Source organism: Lacerta agilis, chromosome 10 (genome assembly GCF_009819535.1).
Source record: "Lacerta agilis isolate rLacAgi1 chromosome 10, rLacAgi1.pri, whole genome shotgun sequence".
Lineage (NCBI taxonomy): Eukaryota > Metazoa > Chordata > Lepidosauria > Squamata > Lacertidae > Lacerta > Lacerta agilis.
The window spans coordinates 30,347,077-30,366,908 of record NC_046321.1 but is presented as its reverse complement, the minus strand read 5'-3'; the positions used below and the strand labels follow the sequence as shown (position 1 = coordinate 30,366,908).

General features: G+C 43.1%; 1 protein-coding gene across 4 annotated transcripts in view; it reads left to right on the top strand.

Moving 5' to 3' along the window:
* TCF20 (transcription factor 20) overlaps positions 1 to 19,832 on the top strand; it is a 189,993-nt gene that overhangs the window by 24,268 nt on the left and 145,893 nt on the right. For all 4 annotated transcript variants that reach the window (XM_033163414.1, XM_033163419.1, XM_033163418.1 and 1 more), the window contains exon 2: positions 10,341 to 10,406. The gene's annotated coding sequence lies outside the window, so the exon portion shown is untranslated. The remainder of the gene's footprint in view (positions 1 to 10,340; positions 10,407 to 19,832) is intronic.

Here is a 19,832-nt window from a genome sequence, read left to right as displayed (position 1 = left end):
TTCAGATGGTATTGGACTACGACTCCCTTAATGCCTTGCGATGCTGGCCAGGTCTGATGGGAACTGGAGTCCAATAACATCGGAAGGCACCGTGCTGGCTGCACCACACCTTGAATTGTAGGTGGGCTTTATAATTTACTCCTGTGTTTTGGCTTTTGAAGGTTTATTTCTCTGCAGTGTGGAAGTGGAACAAGTGTACTGCAGAGCCACATTTCCACAATGCCTTGCTCTGAGGAGGCATCCCTTCCACACAGAGGAGGTGCAGGAGAGTCGGAGGTGGTGATGGCAGGAGGAGTTTGTGGCTGCAGCTAGCTGGCATACAATACCTGGCACTAGAAGCAACTGTATAGGTTAAAACATGAAACTGAGGAGAGTTTCAGTAACAATTTCTAACTTGGTTTTCTGTGATTTGCCAGGCAGTAGAGGAAGCTATTGAAAAGCACAGCCCCAAAGCCCTACTGAGCAAACAAAACTAACCTACATGGTTCTTTGGATCTTAGTCACAGTATTAGGCAGAAATGCATTAAACCAAGCTGATATATGATGATTTGTCATTCCCAGCCTGGTGTCCCCATCTGCCCCAGCCAGCACACAGGGCAAGAGGGTGAGGAAGGCTGGGGTGGGGATAGAGCCCACAGGGTCCTGGGCACTATCTACCACAGCCACAACAGGCCCATTACACTTAGCTGTGCTGTTGTGAATTATTGTAATTTATTGGACCCAAAGTACAACAAGCAGGTTGTGGGAGTTTTTTTTGCAGTGAAACCTAAAAATGCATGTACAGTATATGTTAGTTAATGCCTTAAGAGGCTAAGACCATAGACCTGAATTTGCTAGAGAAGGCTCCACGCTCCCTCACCTTTGGGGCATTTAAACTTACTAAAACGTGTGGTCTATTCACTGTGAAAGGGGTAGAGACAGGGGGAAAGACAAAGCAGCACACTGTAAGTGTCTAAAATGAGTTATTTAAAGGTCGAATAACGTATTTTTTCCGTGCTACACAAATGATATACATGCTTGTGTGTCTAAACTCTGCTGGGGGCTCTTTTGATTAAAGAGTGAGCCAAGCCCCATGCTTTTTAAATTCAGGCATCCAGCTGTTTCTTTTGTAGTTTCCCCCATACATAGGACTTCAGGATTAAATACACAATCAATTCCCATCATAGGTCCCTTCCACTCACCTGAAGCCTCTGGCAATGAAGATATAGGAATGCCCCCCATACCCCCATGCATAGCCCAACAACTCAGACCAGGCAGCATTTATATAGCAATTTTTGTGTATCCCACTTTGTGCAGGTGGGTCTGGATTGTGGCCATTATTTCTCTTCGGCTTCTTTGAGGATTATTCTCTCTTGTAAAGTATTTATTTTTCTTAGCAACTACTCAAGGATATATTGTATCATTGAATTGTACCTAATGAAAAGTCATGGTGGCCTTGTTGATGGCTTTGTAGTCATGATCACCCACTGGTGCTGAGGGCCTAGCAGCACCTTCCTGGGTTATGCGTGGGTTATGATCCTGTGGAACTACGATGATAGCCATTAGCTAACTATTGCTGGAACAAGTGGTCCATGGTACACTGCCACCACCTCTCGGTGTGTGGATGAGGCCAAGCTCCAACCTTGGCAGCCTAGGAGACTCAACCAGCTGTGTGGACACATCTTGAGCGCAGATGGCTCCGTGTAAACTGTTATGGGCTTGCTCTGCGTTCACATTAGCATTGCTTGACTTAAAAGTAATTTTAGACTCTGTTCAGAGGCTTTCTGGGCACCTGTCCCAGAGTTCCCTGCAGAGATTCCCAAAACAGTACACCGTGGGTGGGACATTTCAAACAGGCAGCATCCGCATTAGGATGGAAGCAGCTGAGAGAGAAACAGTTCCGAATTAAGTAAGCGTTTGGCCCTGCTGAAATGCGATTTGCTCAGAACAGTGTGATGTAAAGATGTAAATAATTTGGAACGGTCGTATGGACAAACAGCACCACATTCCTAAGGAGAAAAAGAGACACATTGCATGGAAATTTTATTTTGCAGGGCCACATGTTTAAATGGAATTGCAAACAGAGAGCATCTCAGAAAACTGCTGGTTTTTAATCTGCTTTTTATAAATCCTTGCTTTTAATGATAAAATAGCTGTCTAGAAATTGTAATGACTACTCAAAACAGTCAAACTGGAAGGGGGAGGCGGGACTAAGCTAGAAGGACTCCCAAAGTGCCCCTTTGTACCCCTACATAAGCCATGGATACCAAGCCTCCTGCACCCATTAGCACACCTGGCTAAATGCTGAGTTAGGAGTACGGACAGAGAAGGCACAGTGTTAAGTTATGGGAAAGATGGACGAAGGACACAGCTCTTTAGATCAGCAGCTCTTTATTCCAGCAGTTAGAACTGCTCCTTGTGTCTGACACAACAGCGTAGCTGGCTGCCTTATATAATACTAAGTAACTTGTAACAGTAACAAATTCCAACTAACTAACCAATCAGTGAACACAGCTCTCAATCCTTCATTTGCATACTGGTGGCCCTGAGTGAGAACTGCAGCCAGTCTTAATACATAACACCCAGCATCAGAAAGTGACTAAAAACAACTGGGCCATTTCCAATAGCCACACCCTCTCCCCATCCTATGTCATTCAAAGCTTTATCTTTGGGGGGGGGACTTAGATATGGGGAGGAATTTTCACTGCTACATTGAAATTGAAATTCTCACTGGAGAAAAATGGTTAGGAGTGTGTGGAGGGGTGGAGGTGTACTTTTAGAGAGTTTTAATTTGTCTTTTGCCACTCTTCAATATTATATACCTTCAATCTGTATTCCTGCTGGGCTAGGAGTGTTTGTTGGTAGAGCACTTTGCATTCATGGCCATAAGACGAAGAAGGTTTTTTGGGTTTTTTTATGGGGGAAAATAATTACGTTTCCTGGATTTTTCCATTTCCAATGCCTTAAATGGACTGGGATCTGATTTACATGTTTATTTGACCTGTGCTTAGTAAGCAAAACTAAAAATAATATTAATGACATGTTAATGTTTAAACAAAATATAAAATCAAAAAATCCTTCCAGTAGCACCTTAGAGACCAACTAAGTTTGTTCTTGGTATGAGTTTTCATGTGCATGCACACTTCTTCAGATACCTTCAGTTAATGTTTGTTTTTCCAGTGACTTGAGCATTTAAATTGAAATATTTTATTAGGAAACAATATAAATCACACTCTAGCCACAGCTGTGGGCAGAGACGGAGTACCAGAGATGCACTACTCATGAGTAGACCCCTTACTTACAAACAGACCAATGACTCTGGGTGTGTACATGTATACTGTGCTGCTGCTCTTCAGCCTGGACCCAAAGCTTTTGTTGACATTGCTCTCACTGGTGAGCCACTCCACCTCCTTCTCTGAGAGTTCATGGGGTTCTTCTCAGTGTTCGAAACTCCCATTTTTCTAGGCGCATTTTTGTGACAGGGAATTTCATTAGCATGAGCAGTTTCTGAGCTCTGGGTGCAGTACTGTGCCTAAGATTTCAGATTAAAACCTCAGAGTGGAAGGAAAGGAGGACACTTTTCTGCCTCCCCACTTCTAGCTACTCTCTGAAGACTAGAGAAGATACCCTCTGAAAAATATTAGGAGGGTAGGCAGGGGAAGGACTAGAGCACGTGAAAAATGAACATAATATTTTAGCTGCGGTTCATTCATTTTAAGCTTTGTATGCTTGTAATTTAAAAAGTGTGCCTCGACATTCCGTTGTTGCGCCCATAACCTAGGATTAAGGTGCCATTTAGCTCATAGCTTTCATATCTCAGTTTCTAACAGTTTCTATTCATCAGGTAAAGACCCTCCAAGTGTCCCTATTTTCCAGGGACAGTGCCTGATTTAGAGAAGCTGTCCCAGTTTCTGATTTGATCCCGGAATGTCCCACTTTTATTTAGAACGTCCATTTATCATTGGAGGGTATGGAGTTATCCTATCCCCGAGCCATCTGAAGGCAGCCCTGTATAGGAATTTTTTTTAAATGTTCAGTGTTTTATTATTCTTTTATATGTGTTGGAAGCTGCCCAGAGTGGCTGGGGCAACCCAGTCAGAAGGGTGGGGTGTACATAGTAAAATTATTATTATGGAATGGGACATCCCTATTTTGGAGAAATTTTGGAGGGTATGCAGGTAGCAACCCAGAGGGCCCCTCAAGGAGATCCTCATAATTGGAAGCCCTACCTACTCCTCAAGGTCTTCATCCTGTGGGGGTGTCCAGTTCAACTCCATGCCTGCTCCTAAGTCAGGCACAGCCATGACATTATGCAAACTAGCCTATGCAAGCCAAGGTCTTGTGTGCGTTCCCTCTCCCCTCTCTTCCAGGGCAACCACAAGAAAGACTGAAAGCTTTAGCTTCCATTTCCAACTGTCCACATTTTAGCATTAAATTTCAATCAAAAGTTGGTAAAACTTGACTATGTTTCATTGAAACAAGCTGGTTTTGTGAACCACAGTTTGGCTTATTTCAATAAAGAACAATAGACTAACATAGTTTTTCTGGGTTTGGACATATAAACTGTGGTTAGTCAAAACAGAAGTGAAAGTTTCCAATCTGTTCTTCATGGACGTGCTTAAGGACGAGAGGGAAGTGAGGCTTGCCTAGGCTTGTTCTCATAATGATTAACCATAGTTTATAATAAACAATCATTTATACTGATGTCCAAACACAGTCATAGTTTTCTATGCATAAAGTTGTGTTGGGGCCAGGAGTGATCCCAAACCTGGCATGAGGAAAAATATGCTGACAAACTTGGCAGTTCCCCCACAATCCCATTTTTCACTCATTTTTGTCTTTGCTTCAGAGCGGCTTCTGTTTGATTCTGCTGTCATTAAGTGATGAACATGCACGTGTGAATCTATATTTAATGTTAAGGCTAAGTATGTTTCAGAAACTCAGAACCTTCTGTCTTTAATATTGTGCACTGATGACCAGTGAACTAAGAATGGAGGCAAACACTTACCCTCTCTTCAACAGATGGACACTAGCAAATTATAAATAATTTTGGCACATGTCTTTGATCACTTCTCAGATTATAGACAATAAAAGCTACTCACTACCACCTGCATCATGGACTTGTCATGCTTTTTAAAATTAGTATGAATACAGACCACAGCCTGCTAACTGAAATCTGAGCAGATAGGCACTGTCCATTTTGCTCTTTGCTTAGTATCCTGCACTGCTATTTTTACTGCTCACTTCCTCTCTTCAATTGAGCAGAGAGATGGGATTGCCACTGCATCCCTTGGGAGCCTATGCATCAGTCTAATAGACTTCACTGTCGGGAAACATTTCCTAGAGATTTGCTTTAATCATTGGTGTCAGATTCCTGTCCTCTGGCATGGCATTTCTCCTTTTGCCTCCATCAGTTCAGGTTCCTGTGTTTATAATAGTAGCTGCTCAGTTTACCATTTCTCTTTACCTGCTGAACAAGCTCTTGTCAGCTATAGGCTCTTGTGGTTTTTCTCTGGAGGCATTTCCATGTATGCAGGGAAATGCATAATCAGAGGGACATTGGTTTTGTGAGACGAGCTCTTTGAACCCACTGCAACAGGCAGATTGCAATAAAGACAGAATTGCATGACTACAACCTGTTGCAACAGTTAAAATTTGTGTCATTAGCCAGACCCAACATGTCTCTGGAATTGGGATATAGCTAAGCTCTTAATGCCTGTTAAATTACTGGCGCTATGTGCTGTTAATTAAAAACAAACAAACCTTCAGTCCACATATCTCCCTGACAAAGGAACAAGTACATCATCCCATCATTTTTCTCTGATAGTATCCATTTACCGTCAACCAGAATTCTTCAGACATTGGCCTGTTCTGACAGTAGTACTGTATTACTGGTAGTTTACTACCAAACACGTTTCTGCCTTTGCATGAATTCCTGGATGGCATCTGAGACTGCCCTGTCTTGGGTTTTGGCATGGCGCCTTGTAGTTAATAAGGTGTTCTGAGAAGAGATTGGAAGCAGCTACTCATCTCTCTGATTGCTCGGAAAACCAAAAAGACAAAGGGGAAAAAAGGAAACTTGTTCCTATGTAACTGTAGGCTCCTAAAGGCTGCAGCAAGGTGGAAAATGAAAAGTTGCATAAGTTTGTAGACCCCCAAGTTTTCCATTTCTCCCACACAGCAACTACTGCTTGTCATGGGGCTGTTATTTATTAATATAAAGTAACCATAAAAACAGAAATTCAAAATGAACTTGCAGATACAACCATAAAATTACCAAACACCTTGCAGCTGCAGCAAGTTAAAAATCCTACAGACTGTATTTCAACATAAGGATACTTTTTTGTTTATCAAGAATGGCAAAAATATTGTTCATGGGTGTGTGCTTGTTGAGAGTTGTGAAAACCGCACATGCTTAGGGTATCTCTGGCTTGTTGTTGTTTCATGTTTGCATCTTGCTTTTCCTGTTAGGAACTCAGGGCTGTGTACATTGTTTTCCCCTTCCCCTCTTTTTATTTTCGCAATAACCCTGTGATGTAAGCTAGGCTGAGAGTTGGTAGTTCAGACACCAGAGTTATGAAACTGCACATACTTAGAGTATATATATATATGCTTGTTGTCATTGATCAAGGTTGGCAAACCTTTTTGTTTAGTTTTGGTATTTCGCTGAAGACACACATCTTTTCCCTGGCACTTGAGGTGTATATTTTTAGGACCCACCTTGTTTGTGTGTAGGTTGTTTTACACTGTTTTTAATATATGTTTTAATGTTGTCATCCACCCTGTTGTAATCCACTTTAGGGTGAAGGGTGGGTAATTAATAATAATAATAATCAGGAATATGACCCATTGCAGTTGAAGTGGTGGTGGGGTTACTTTTCTGGCATGCTTATTTTTCTTTACAGGATCTGTGTGAATGACTATCTGTCTATGTATATTTCCATTTTCCTTTTCCTTTTCCTCTAGGAGCTCAAGATTGTGTACAGTGGCCTCCCCTCCCCCTTTTATTTTAGCAACAGCCCTGTGAGGTAGACTGTGCTAATATACATACATAAGCAACAGTTATTGCCAATAGATTACCAGGGTGTGTGTGTGTGTGTGTGTGTACACAATATACTAGGCCCAGGAAATGCTGTTGGCATACCGAGATGTGAGTGAACGAAACATTGCAGTTTCTTACTAAATGCCTGGTGTGGAAGCACCCTGGGGGGGTTAAAGAAATGCTATTCCTTTTATACTGTCTCTCCTGCAAAGCTTTTCAAGTTCAAGGCCCGTTTGAAGAGAAGCTTCATATAAGAACTGCACAAAAGTCTGCAGCTAGGTTTCCTTTGCAGGAGTACCTTTTGTTTTTAATTTGTTCAGCTTGAAATTAGAGGTGGGCGAGAGTGAAGAGTACTGAGTTCTAATCTGCAGGTCCAAGGTCAGTACCCATGGGTGTAGCTCTACTCCCCATGGGGTCACATGGCTTAAGAAATGGAAATATCCCTCCCAGGGATTTTTAGGTATGCAGGATTAAGCTGAGAGATTTGGGGTGGTCACCCAATGGGGTACAGGTCTGTCAAAATAACTAAGTGAATTAAAGCCAGTACAGTAGTTGGTGGTGATCTCCGGAGGATTAAAAGAAAAACACAGGACCTGGCAGAACCTTCAGATCTCTTAATTCCTGGGAAGCCAAGAACTGTAAATTGATTCCTTAAATGCCAAAATCTAGGCACACAGTGACCCCCGCTGTTCCCCTCTATTATTGGTACAGAGAGTTGTGTTTGGAAAGGAAAGAAAAACAATGTTTGCACTTCTGGGCTTGGCAATGGCCTATGCAGTACAAGAACCAGGCTGGGAAGGGTGAGGGAGAAATCTGTGCCTCCCTTGATAGGTCCATAGCCTTGCTCTGTGGCCCTGGCTTTTGATATCTGTGTTTCCAAAAAGCCCCCACTAGCAGGTTATTTCACGTTGTGTATTTACTATGGGTAATTCAGGGGTGAGGGGAACCTTTCTTTCCACTTTCACCCTCTCTCCGTTTGTATATTTCTAGCAGCATGCTTCTCTGGGCTTAATTCTTGTTTAATATCTTAGTGTCTTTTAATGACAGCGGGAGCTTCAGGTTGCTCGCTGTGGGAGGCAGTGGGAGGCTGTGCTTGAGGTAAAGAGACTTGATTAAATACTGTACTGCTTTTCTGTGCCATGGTTCTTTTCCTCCTTGTTAGGGGGGAAATAGTAGATATGCTTGCTATAGTAGATATGCTTGCTATATTAATGTATATTGATATACATTATCATTTGTTTATTCATCTAATATAAGGGGCACATCAGAGTTCTTAGAATGCCCCATACATTTAGCTTTCTTAGCCAAGGAAGAATTGCTAACAGGAACTTGCTTTTGAAAATATTGGTGGGAGAAAATGGGCACCATGTTAGGAAGCCAAATAGGTGATATTTCGGAAGTTCCTATACCCACTTCCTTAGCTCTCTTCTAGAATGTTCCTTGGGCCATGAAAATCAGGGGAGAATCTGCCTCATACTACAATGTTTGAGCCAGGAGAGAATATATCCTTTTTCTAGAATAATTCCTGCATATCTTAGGAACAAAATAATGCCCCACTTCATAATTGAGTGGTACAAAGGAGACAGAGATGACACGTTTAATATAGGCTAGGCGGGGGGTTACATTTGTTTGTGTAAACAGTGGTTTAGAATGCACTGTTCAGTCCTTGCCTCTTCAGCTAAAATGCTGTTTAGGTGGAAAATGAAATTAGCCTGGTGGTCGGAATTTTTCCCGTGAGGACACTTTTTGAAACAAATCTTGTGATGCAGACCTTATTACTCCAGGGGGAGGAAGTTGACCGAACTTGGTAGAGAATCGAGAACAGGGCACTGCAATATGCCTGAGAGTGTATTGATAGAACTGTGGAATCCAGGGGAGCAGCATGGCAGGAGACGTGCCAGGCTGAGCGAGAGATACACTGAAAGAGTTATGTGGGAAGATTTGCGGGTCAGAGCTGAAATGCCCTGACAGAGCGGCGCCGTGGAGAAATCTGCACAGTGAGAATCAGATTGGCTTTTGTAGAATGAAATGCTGCGTAACTCATGTCAGGGAAAGAGAAGGGAGACAGAGAGAAAGTGCAAACAACGGCAGGCTCTGTCTGTCTGTCTGTCTGTCTGTCTGTCTGTCTCTTTCTCGCTCCCTCTCAGGGTCTGATTAAATAGAGCTGCCAGAAGAGGTCAGCCCTTGTTGACTTGCTGACAGCTTGGGTGGAAGGCGATATGATTTGGAAGGGAAGTGATATTGATCACATTTTAAAAACAAAACAATCCTCTTCCAAGCCGGGTGATAATGAAGTGAGGGTAGCTGGTTTTTAAGTGTTTCCTAAACATCTCGAAATAAGAATGGTCTGTCCCTGGAAGGAGGAGGGAAGGAACCCAGGCATAATGCAAATGTCAGGAGCTGGCAAGGAGGAATCCAGTTGCTTCTCTTTCCCAGCAGCTGATGTTCAAGGTGGGTATTTATTTGCCAGAATGTTTTTGTTCTCTCAGGTTTAGCTGGTAAGTCAATGGCTATTAGCTACCAGAGATAAATGCAGCATCCATATTCAGTGTACCTCAGATGCTGGGAGCAAGCCACAAGGGACAGCTACCCCCATCTTGCTCTGTTGGTGAGCTGCCCTAAGGCAAGGATGGGAGACAGTGTGGGGCTGTGTGAGACTCCTCGTCTGATCTGGCATAAGCAGCTCTTATGCAGCTGCCTGTGCCTTCACCATATAATGAAGGGGCTCTTGATTCAAGTAATGCTGAGCTTAATCAAGGTGACACGCTCCATATCTCAGGGAAGGGACCTTCTTTTATGTTGGCTGAGTGACAGCTCTTTTTCATGACTACTGTATATATTTTGCATAAGGAGGAAGATATCGGATACGATTTGGTTTGGATTTCATGGCATACTTCTATTTGCATTTCCTGCAACACTCTTTAAATGTACAATATGCTTTATAATTTTTCATCAGTTCTCAAATCTGGTAGTAGCGATAGTGACTTGCCTAAGGCCATCTAGTGAGCTGTGGTCTGAGCTTGGATCTGCTTGTCACTCTTTTTCATTCTCCAACCCCATCTTTCCTTTAAGATGCTCAGAGTGCATGGGATTGCCTCCATTTTATCCTCAGAATAACCCAGTGAAGGGGGCTAGGGGAGAGACTGACTGGCCTGAGGCTGCACAGTGAACTGCATGGCTAGTAGAATGGGGGATTAAAATATATGAAATAATAGAAATATGTAACCTCTGCTGGTGCTTAGGTATTTTTAACACAATAGACACATCTTAACAATTTGCATTAACTCTCTCATAAAAGATCTTTCTTATTTTGTTTTAGTGACTTCTCTGCCTCTGTTCTGACAATGATCCTCAAAGGACTTTTCCCTTCTTCACAGAGGATAAGGTATGAAATAGACATTTTTTGTTGGGGATATTTATAATGCAAAGTGTATATAAGACTTATCCTTTCCTAGTATTTTTTTAGACTGCTGGAAGGATAGATTGATATTTATTGTGAGCTTCAGGGATCACTTCACAGAGTGCAGAGGTGAGGAATCTTAGGTATAGAGAACCTTCAGGTGTTCCCATCTAGTGCTTGGGGCTCTGCTGACACCACACCTCCTGCAAGGCTTCCTCTCCCAAGCCATGCTGCTCATTGGCCATGTTTTTCACCTCCCTTTAGTAGTTTGCCTAGGTGGAATGTGTCCTTGAACAGTGATAATAACTCTTGTCTGAATGGAGGACAGAGAGGGGATGTCCATGTGTGTTGAAACTAGCCTACCATAGAGAGGTATTGCTATTTTTGTTGTCTGGTCTTTGGCTGGAATAAAGATTGATGATCATTAGTTGCTCTGCCCACTCTTGCCTCTGTCTTTACCCACCACTGGTATATGTCCCCCAGAAGGTTGCCTTGAAAGGAATGCAGTTCTCAGGCTGAAAAAGATTATAACCTGATATAGTGTATACATGCCAAAAGGTAATGCGTGTGCATGGCAAACACAACATTACAGGTGCCTATATACCAGGGCGCTGAAACTGGAAGCAGAGGCCTGCTGTACTTCAGATGAATTGGCTAACATGCACTTGTTGCGGTATGATGTGTGAGGTGGCTGTTCACTGATTACTGAGGACCCAGAAATCTGAAGGCTTCTTCATTAAAATATTTATGTCGGTCATATTTAAACTAGAGAAATATGGAAACAGAAGCTTTTAAAATCAGACGCAATTAAAATTCTTCTCCTCTTCCAATCTTCCCTGAAGTTGCAGCTTTACTCTTCAGTTACATTCTGTTAACTTGGATGAGACCTGAATTTCAAATGGAATGAAGCAGAAACCAAAATGTTTTGAAACAGACTTTCAGCCCCTCAAAGACCTACTTTTTACAGTTATACACTAAGGCACAAATGCAGCAAAGCCTCGTCTCTTGCCACCTTGTAGATCAACATTTCAAAGCCTCATGCTCCACAGCTGCTATAGCAACTCCTTTGGGTTCTGGAAAAACATACACACTAAAATACATCAAGCTCTGCTACGCATATCATAACTCAGTACCTTCTTTTGGGTTGCCTGTCAAATCTGAGCTGCTGGTTCTGGCTGAGTTTAATAGAAAAGGCACTGGATTGATTCCTGAGTGTCTATATAAAGATTCACATACAATCTGTTAGCAAAGAGTTTAAAGCTGATCCATTGGTAGGGTCTCCTGGCCTTGCTTATGTAACCCCTGTTTAAAAAAGGGAAATGCAGGTCAGTAGAAAACAAGTGGTGACACTTGTCTCCTGGAAGTCTGGAGATAAAGAGGCAGAAGTATGGCTCATTTGCTAATCTAATAACTCCCCATCCAGATTTCCCCTGTATCTCTCATCTTCTCACTTGTAGATTTCCCTCCGACCCTATTTTGCTGTCCCTTAAGTGGCATCGAGGGGTGTAGGGAACTGCAGTCAGTAAATCGCATCCAACAATTCACAGTGGCTGCTGCTAAATCAGTTAGCTGAGCACCTGCTGTCTGAAAGCTAATGGAACTGAATAGCTGGGATTTCAGTCTTAAAGCAACAGAGACAAGTAAAAGAAACAAACATCACAGAATGTTATATTTGGCTTACGAAAACATCAGAAATGTTTCTTTCTTTTTACTGCAATAGAAATTGCAAACCCAAACTTCTAAGCATAAGATGTACTTTTAGTAATTGTGTGCTTGATCAGGTAACCTCAGATAACAGCCCCCTTCATCACTCTGTTTCTATGATCAAGTGGGTATTCTGAAGCTGAAAACAGCTAAATGTGAGCAGTAGGGCTGGGCAATAACTTTTTCAACATCGTGATATATACCGGTAACCAGCTAAACATTGCAATATATCGATATATCACAGTATCTGAAATAAGGAAGGAACTATGCAGAGGCGAGGCCTGGCAACTGCTACTACTTAAGGGTCTAAAACTGATTATCAACCACCTCATGGTCACTTTCAGCAGCAGGCAAGCCAAAATGCATCCAAATGGGTTTGGGCTTGGCTACCAAATGGTGGTATTCAGGCCAAAGGATGGTAATGAGTCATAGTGAATACAAATAATCTGGGACTGCCACACTGCCAGCAGGCTTGCTAGGCGGCGGCAGCATGGCTGCGGCAGAATCAATAATGGTGGCGAGGGGGCGGGGAACAGTGGCAGCCTGGCAACAGTGCCACAATAATCACCAGCCTGTGAAGCCTTGTCGTAGTGGCAGCAGTAGTAGTGGCCTGCAAGGCCTTGTGGCAGTGGCAAAAGTGGCAACGGCCTGCAAGGCCCTGTCATGGTGGTGGCAGTAGCGGTGGCCTGTGAGGCCTTGTGGTGGCAGCAGGAGATGGTGGCAGAAGCAGACATGGCCTGTGAGGCCTTGCTGAGGCAGGCTGCCACAGCTTCTCCCACCACCTCCCACTACCTCCAGGAGGACTTGCAGGCCGCTACCAGTAATTGCCACCATGGCGAGGCCTTGCAAGCCCCATTGCTTGTGTTGCCACGAGGGCTCGCAGGCTGCCACTACTATTGCTGCCATTTCCCATTGCCATCGCAAGGTCTTGCAGGATGCTGCTACTGCCGTCACCTGCTGTCACTGCCATGAGTTCCTGCAGGCTTCTGCCGCAAGGACTCGCAGGCTGCCGCTGCTTCTGCTGCCAAATCCTGTCGCCACTGCGAGGCCTCGCAGGCCAATGCCATTACTGCTGCCACTTGTCATCACCTCCACAAGGCCTCACAGGCCGCTGCCAACACTCCTTGTCACTGCTGTGAGGCCTTGCCGCCACCTCCAGTCATGTGACTAAGTGTGCGATTATTGAGAATATTGTCATTTATCCGTTTTAGACCCCTAAGTAGTAGCAGTTGCCTGGACATTGTTGTGTCTGCCTCTGTATGCAGTAGTTGCATCCTTATTTCAAACATTATGGTAGCTTGCAATGTTTAGCTGCTGATAACATTGCAGTGTTTAGCTGGTAATATTGTAAGGTTTAGGTGGTGATAATGTTGCAGTATTTAGCTGTTAAGTTATCGTGATGTTTAGCTGGTGAGGTATCATGATGTTGAAAACCAGATATTGCCTAGCCCTTACACACATTGTGATTCACGATAAATTGCCAGCTCAAATATTATGAAACAATTATCATGATGTGAACTTCAAACCAGTTTTGGACAATATATTGATATATCGCCCAGCCCTAGTGAGCAAACAAGCTAGGTAATTAGGGGAATCGTAATTTAACTCCTTTAACCTGGAATAGATAAGTATACAGTTGAGTTGCAACCTTGCATATGTCCTTTTGTCTTTTCATTTCCTTAAAATTATCCTACCATTTCAGTTTAAAGCCAATTTCAAAGTTGTTAGTGATTTTTCATCATTTTTTCCACTGTGTAGAGACCTTTGGTAACACTTTCCTGTTTTGGTGACTGTAACAGAATACCCCATGGTAGCCTGTTTTACTCTCCGCTGCACAGTGTCTTATTACCTGCATTGAACCACTGGGGTTTTTCTGATGTGTGGAGTATGTAATACCTTAATAACGCCAGTTTATTTGCAGTGTGGCAGTGGATTAGCCATATGCATATGATCTTATTTGCAAAAGCTGCTGTAAACTATGGGATATATAAGTATTGTGCAAAAAGTCTCCAGACAGTTTTGAAATTAATTTCTTTTTCTTCTTGGTAAATGGGACACCTTATTGGGAGAGAAATTCTGTAACTTTACAAGCCAATATCTCAAAGGTAAAAAAACAACCCCTGGATTTTTGGCAAAGTAAACAGTAGTGCTGAAATAAATGGAAGCACAATCGTGATATTGAGCATTCAGAAGTGGGTGGAATTTACAATTCACTGCACATACATACACAGAGTAGCGTGAGAGAGAATAATGCAATGCGGCATGACTAAATCCTACCAGAATTCCATGCCAATGTAAACAAGGTTTTTTGGATCAGGATAACACCACCAAATAAGCTCTCAGGTGCCCCAGGCCATTGTACAAGCTCTTGCTGAGGGTGGCTCATGGCCATTCAGTAGTAAACTTGGTCTGTAATGCTAAACTGCAGAAATGTTTCTGATTCAATAATGTTTCCTTGAAATTAACCAGTCTTCTTGTATCGTTGGGCTTTGTACATTGTGAACATTGTGAAGGGGGGGGGGCCAGGAGAATGGTAGCTTAGCTTGGGAGTCTAAAAAGTCAACTGCACTTGATATCTTGTATAGATCTTGAAACCTATTATTTGCAAAACTACTGTTCAGGTCTACCTTTTGAGGGGGGTGGGCTTTGCCTCTAGATGAATCTTGTGCATAGAAATTAATTTTGCTAAAACAATCCCTCTCTCTTCTGTTGCCATGGTAATGTGTCCCTCCTCCTCTGCTGCATCGTCTTCTCGTAGCTTCCCTCAACATCCTTAAGTCCTTACATACAGTACTGTATATGTATATATATTTCTGACTTGTTTCTGGCCAGTTTCTTATAAAAGAAAAGAAAAACGATCAAACTGACATGAGTTCTGTGCACCCTATTTTTGTTTAATAATGGAGTTCCACTCCTTCACTGTCTAATTCACTAAAGGATAACACTAAGACCTGTACTAGACTGGTGGCTGGCCAGAACTTGTGAACAGTGCACAGCAAAATGGATATTTTTAAGCAAAGGAAAATGTTTATTTGGGGTGGGGTGGGGAAGGTAGAGAACAAAAAATAAGGCATGTTTGAAACCTTCCCTACCCCACAAAATAACATGGCAACTTGGACAAATCTAATGACATGAGGTGGGGAGATACACCATTGCTATTCCTGTGAAATGGCTGTTGTATCCCTGGTGGGGAAGAACACAGAAAATCCCCAAATGCCCTAAAGAAGGAAGACATGCCCCCCAGCATCCCTCCAAAGACCACCAATCAGGGACTGTGCTGATGTGACACCCACATGCTATCCACACATGGAGGGAGCCGGTTAACTCACCCCCAGCACGCGCACTGCATCACAACACACATAACATGCAAAATGATGCTGCAATGCCCCCAATCTGTTAATCTAGTGAGTATATTTCCCCCCTTGGAGGTAGCATGGGAGATACTGCTCATAACTGTTGAGGGGGGAAAAGCTCTATTCACTTCAGACAAGAAATAGAGTATTCACAAATGGCAAACTTGAAGGCAGTTGCAGCAGTCGTCCCCTGCATTATATAGCACAATTATACCCACAATTGTAATAGTGACTTGAGGGGTCCTATGAGGTGTTTGAGGGGTGTTCGTGTCTCAATATCAAGGCATGGTGCCTGTAAGGGTTCCAGGAAGTGAAGCATTGGCAATATGTTCAGATTTCTAGAAATGTTCTGGAGACAGGTTGTTTGTGCAAAGTGTTCCCATTGTGTGAAAAGTGTCCTTTGCCCATAGCTCTCTTCACCAAACTTGTGAGTTATTTCTGTGCACAAAGCTAGAGACAGATAGTTATGTGCCCAGTGACCTCCATTTATATACTGGTTATGGGAAGCAGTGGAGTTGGTGTTGAGGTCAGTGACTTTATTATTGAAAGCAAAATGCAAAACAAGCACATCTCTAATGATAGTATCTGGAATCTAAACAGGTTATCACCCCGGATGTTCTAACCACTAGGAGTAAAACCTTCTTTTATATGAGCAAAACTATTTCTTGTGTAGCTAGTGATCTTGTAAGCCAGGAGTATTGGGGAAATCAATCAAAAAACATTTGAATTACATTTCAAATCAGAATAATCAATTTTAATGTTTAGATTTGATGTCTAAAGTATGAACTAGGAAAAGGGGGTACAGGTGCAATTCCCAAGACTCCCACAGTGCCATGTGTGTCAGGAAACTGCAAACTGAAATAGAATAATGATCAAAGAGCTGGTTGTGAATGGCTCCCCATACGTATTTCAGAGCAACAATGTTCTCTCTCTGAAAGCTTAACCTTTTGGCTCTAGCAGGAGTGACAATACAAAAATGCCTGTACTTTGGTGAAGAGAAATGCTAAGAATAATAGACAGAATAAGATAAGACCATTTCTCTCACAGTCACATTGCACCCTGCAAACTGACTTTGTTTCTGGTGAGGTGGAATGAAAAAGCTGCAGCAGAAGTATGGCAGGAATAAAGCTTGTATTTTGTGCTCCCCTGTCGCTCTGCAGAAACTGTTTATTTACTGACCCAGTTAGCAGAGTGGTTTTTGTTATCATGGGTGATTCAGGTACATGAACATAGAAACACCAAGAGCAACAGGAAGCAGCAGTTTCCATGGGACAAAGGAGGAGTGACCTGCAATCTTAGTCTGAAAGGATTTCTCATACAGTATACAACTTATAAAAAAATATAAATTCATTTTATACTGGGCACTTCTTCACATAGCGCACAGTTAAACTATGGAAATCTTTCCCACGAGATGTAGTAATGGCAAGCAACTTGGATGTATTTGAAAGAGGATTAGGCAAATTCATGGAAGATAGGGCTATTGGCGCTGTGGGTTAAATCACAGAGTCTAGGGCTTGTCGATCAGAAGGTCGGCGGTTCGAATCCCCGCGACAAGGTGAGCTCCCGTTGTTCGGTCCCAGCTCCTGCCCACCTAGCAGTTCGAAAGCACATCAAAGTGCAAGTAGATAAATAGGTACCGGCGGGAAGGTAAACGGTGTTTCCGTGCGCTGCTCTGGTTTGCCAGAAGCGGTTTAGTCATGCTGGCCACATGACCCCGGAAGCTGTATGCCGGCTCCCTCGGCCATTAAAATGAGATGAGCGCCGCGACCCCAGAGTCTTCTTTGACTGGACCTAACGGTCAGGGGTCCCTTTACCTTTAGTCATGATGTCTGTGTACTCCTTCCACTCTCAGAGGCAGTAAGCCTCAGAATACCAGTTGTGGGAAGCACAAGTTGAGAGAGCACTGTTGTACAAGTCTTGGCTTGCAGACTTATAATAGGCATGTGCCTGGCCACTGTGAGAACAGGATGCAGGGCTAGACTGGTCTCTGGTCATATCCAGCAGGGTGCACCGTACATTTTCCCACTAATGCCATCATCATTCTTTTTGCTGGTGTAGAAACAGCAAATGCAAAAATTCCTACTGCATACAAAGCAGATGCCAAACCTACCGGTACTATTGTTTGCAACTCTGTACAGGGCAGAAGCAAAACAACTTCTTTATTTCCACTTTTACCGTGTTACCCGTAGAGGCAGTTCAAAAAAGTTGGAGGTCATGGCTTTTTGGTATGCATTGCTGACTTTTACTATGGGGCCCTTGGCTTGATGAGAAGCAAAAGACAAAGATGTTAGTCATTAGGCAGTCTGTTGATATTTTCCCGAGAATAGGGAAAGACTTCAGGACTGCAAGGTCAAATTCACCAATTCGTCCCCTATTCTTCCGTTCTTCTTCTGTTGTCTTAGTGGCTGATGGCAGTGACACGGGGAGAGAAGTAGCAACTTTTGTGGTGGGGAGGCAAACCCGACATGATTGGTCAGTTAAGTACTGTATATCTTTTGTTTTACTTGATGGGGTAGGAAGCTGCCCCCCCCCCATGACCATGGCATGGAGGCAGGTGGTACAGGACAGCAAGAAAGGGAGAGGAAGAAGGCAGCTGTGGGAGTGGCAGGTTAGTGGGGAAAACATGCTGCGTGGTGTGTAGGGGACTTGGCTAATTGTCCTAATATGGAAGGGCAGCTGCTGATAGCCATGTATAGGTCTAGCTGCCAGAGAAGGGAAGCTACTACGAGCTCTGTGGAAATTACCAGCTGCCACTGTTGCTAATACTGCAATCAGTTATACTAAATCTCTGAGTGTTTATCTTTTTGTAGACTAAAAGACATCAACCCAGAATCTTGGGCCATGTTACATTGAAATGAGTGCACCTGGACATGTGCAAAGTGTCTTTACTTCTAACAAAGCCTTTGCTTTACTTCTAACAAAATCTGCACGTATCGGGAAGAGACAGCACTTAAGTGGCTGTGCAATTGTGTGTTGTTTTTTTCCAACAACTGGGGGCGGGGCGGGGGAGTAATTCTCATCTTACTCCTCCAACAAAATTTTGTCATTATCCTTTGCATATATGCTCAGAACTAGGTACCATTATGTTTTCAGTTTGATTTAACTCTCAGGTAGGTGAAGTTTGATATTCTTTTCTATTGCGGGTGGGAGGCGGGGAGGAAGTTTGCAAAACAAAACAAAACAAAACACCCCCCCCCCCAAGTAGATACTCTGTCTGGCAAGCAAGCATGAAACAAAACAGAAGGAGAGTGTATGTTTTAAATTGTTTTATATTTTTTTGTGGTGGTGGTGAGGGCGGTTTGCATTCACCAGTGGATGCAGGAGGGGGAATAGTATGGCCTCTTGACAAGAGAAGAGGCTTGGAGAAGGAGAGGAAGTTTGTATCTTTCACACACATCCAATATCTTTCAAAACAAAATAAAAAATAAAAAATCCTTCCAGTAGCACCAGCTCATACCAAGAACAAACTTAGTTGGTCTCTAAGGTGCTACTGGAAGGATTTTTTACCATATATACTTGAGTATAAGCCTAGTATTTCAGCACATTTTTTGTGCTGAAAAAGCTGCCCTCGGCTTATACTCGAGTGAGGCGGGTGGTGGGGGTGGCGAGAAAGAAGCCCTTTCTCTCCGCTTGTGCTGCCACCCGCTCTCCCCAGTCAACCATTCCTTAAGAAGCATACAAGAACAGCGGTTCTTTACTCTCCCCAGGCAGCTTGTTCCATTCCTGAACTGCTCGCATAAATGCAAACTTGGCAAAGGAAGAAGAGGAAGGAGCAGCCCAAAGGGTTGCTTTCGGACTGCTCGTTCCTCCTCCTCCTCCACAGCGGCAAAGGTGAACCGGCTTATACTTGAGTCAATAAGCTTTCCCAGGTTTTTGTACGGAAATTAGGTGCCTCGGTTTATATTCGGGTCGGCTTATACTCGGTTATATACGGTAATTTTGTTTTGACTATGGCAGACCAACACAGCTACCTACCTGTATCCAATATATTTCCTCAAGTTTCATTTGCTCTTAATACTTGCTCAGCAGCCAGACAAAAAGCTGCAAAAGAGATCCCCCTCCACCAGAAATGATAAGACATTAGCTATCTCAGTCTCCTTGTCTGCAACAAACAAATAAACAATGTCTTTTACTCTCCACTGTTGCTGCAGTGAAACTAGAGACACTTTGATTCTTCCTCTGCTGCCCTTCCCTCTGCCTTCAGACTTCCTTGCTCATTAGCAGCAGCTGCTGCTGCAAACCAAAATGGCATCAATTCTGAGAATCTCTTATTTTAAAGGGGGGTGGGTGGGTGGGACCAAAGCAGGCATGTGTCACTTAAAAACAAAAACACCAGCTGGATTCCACTGCATAA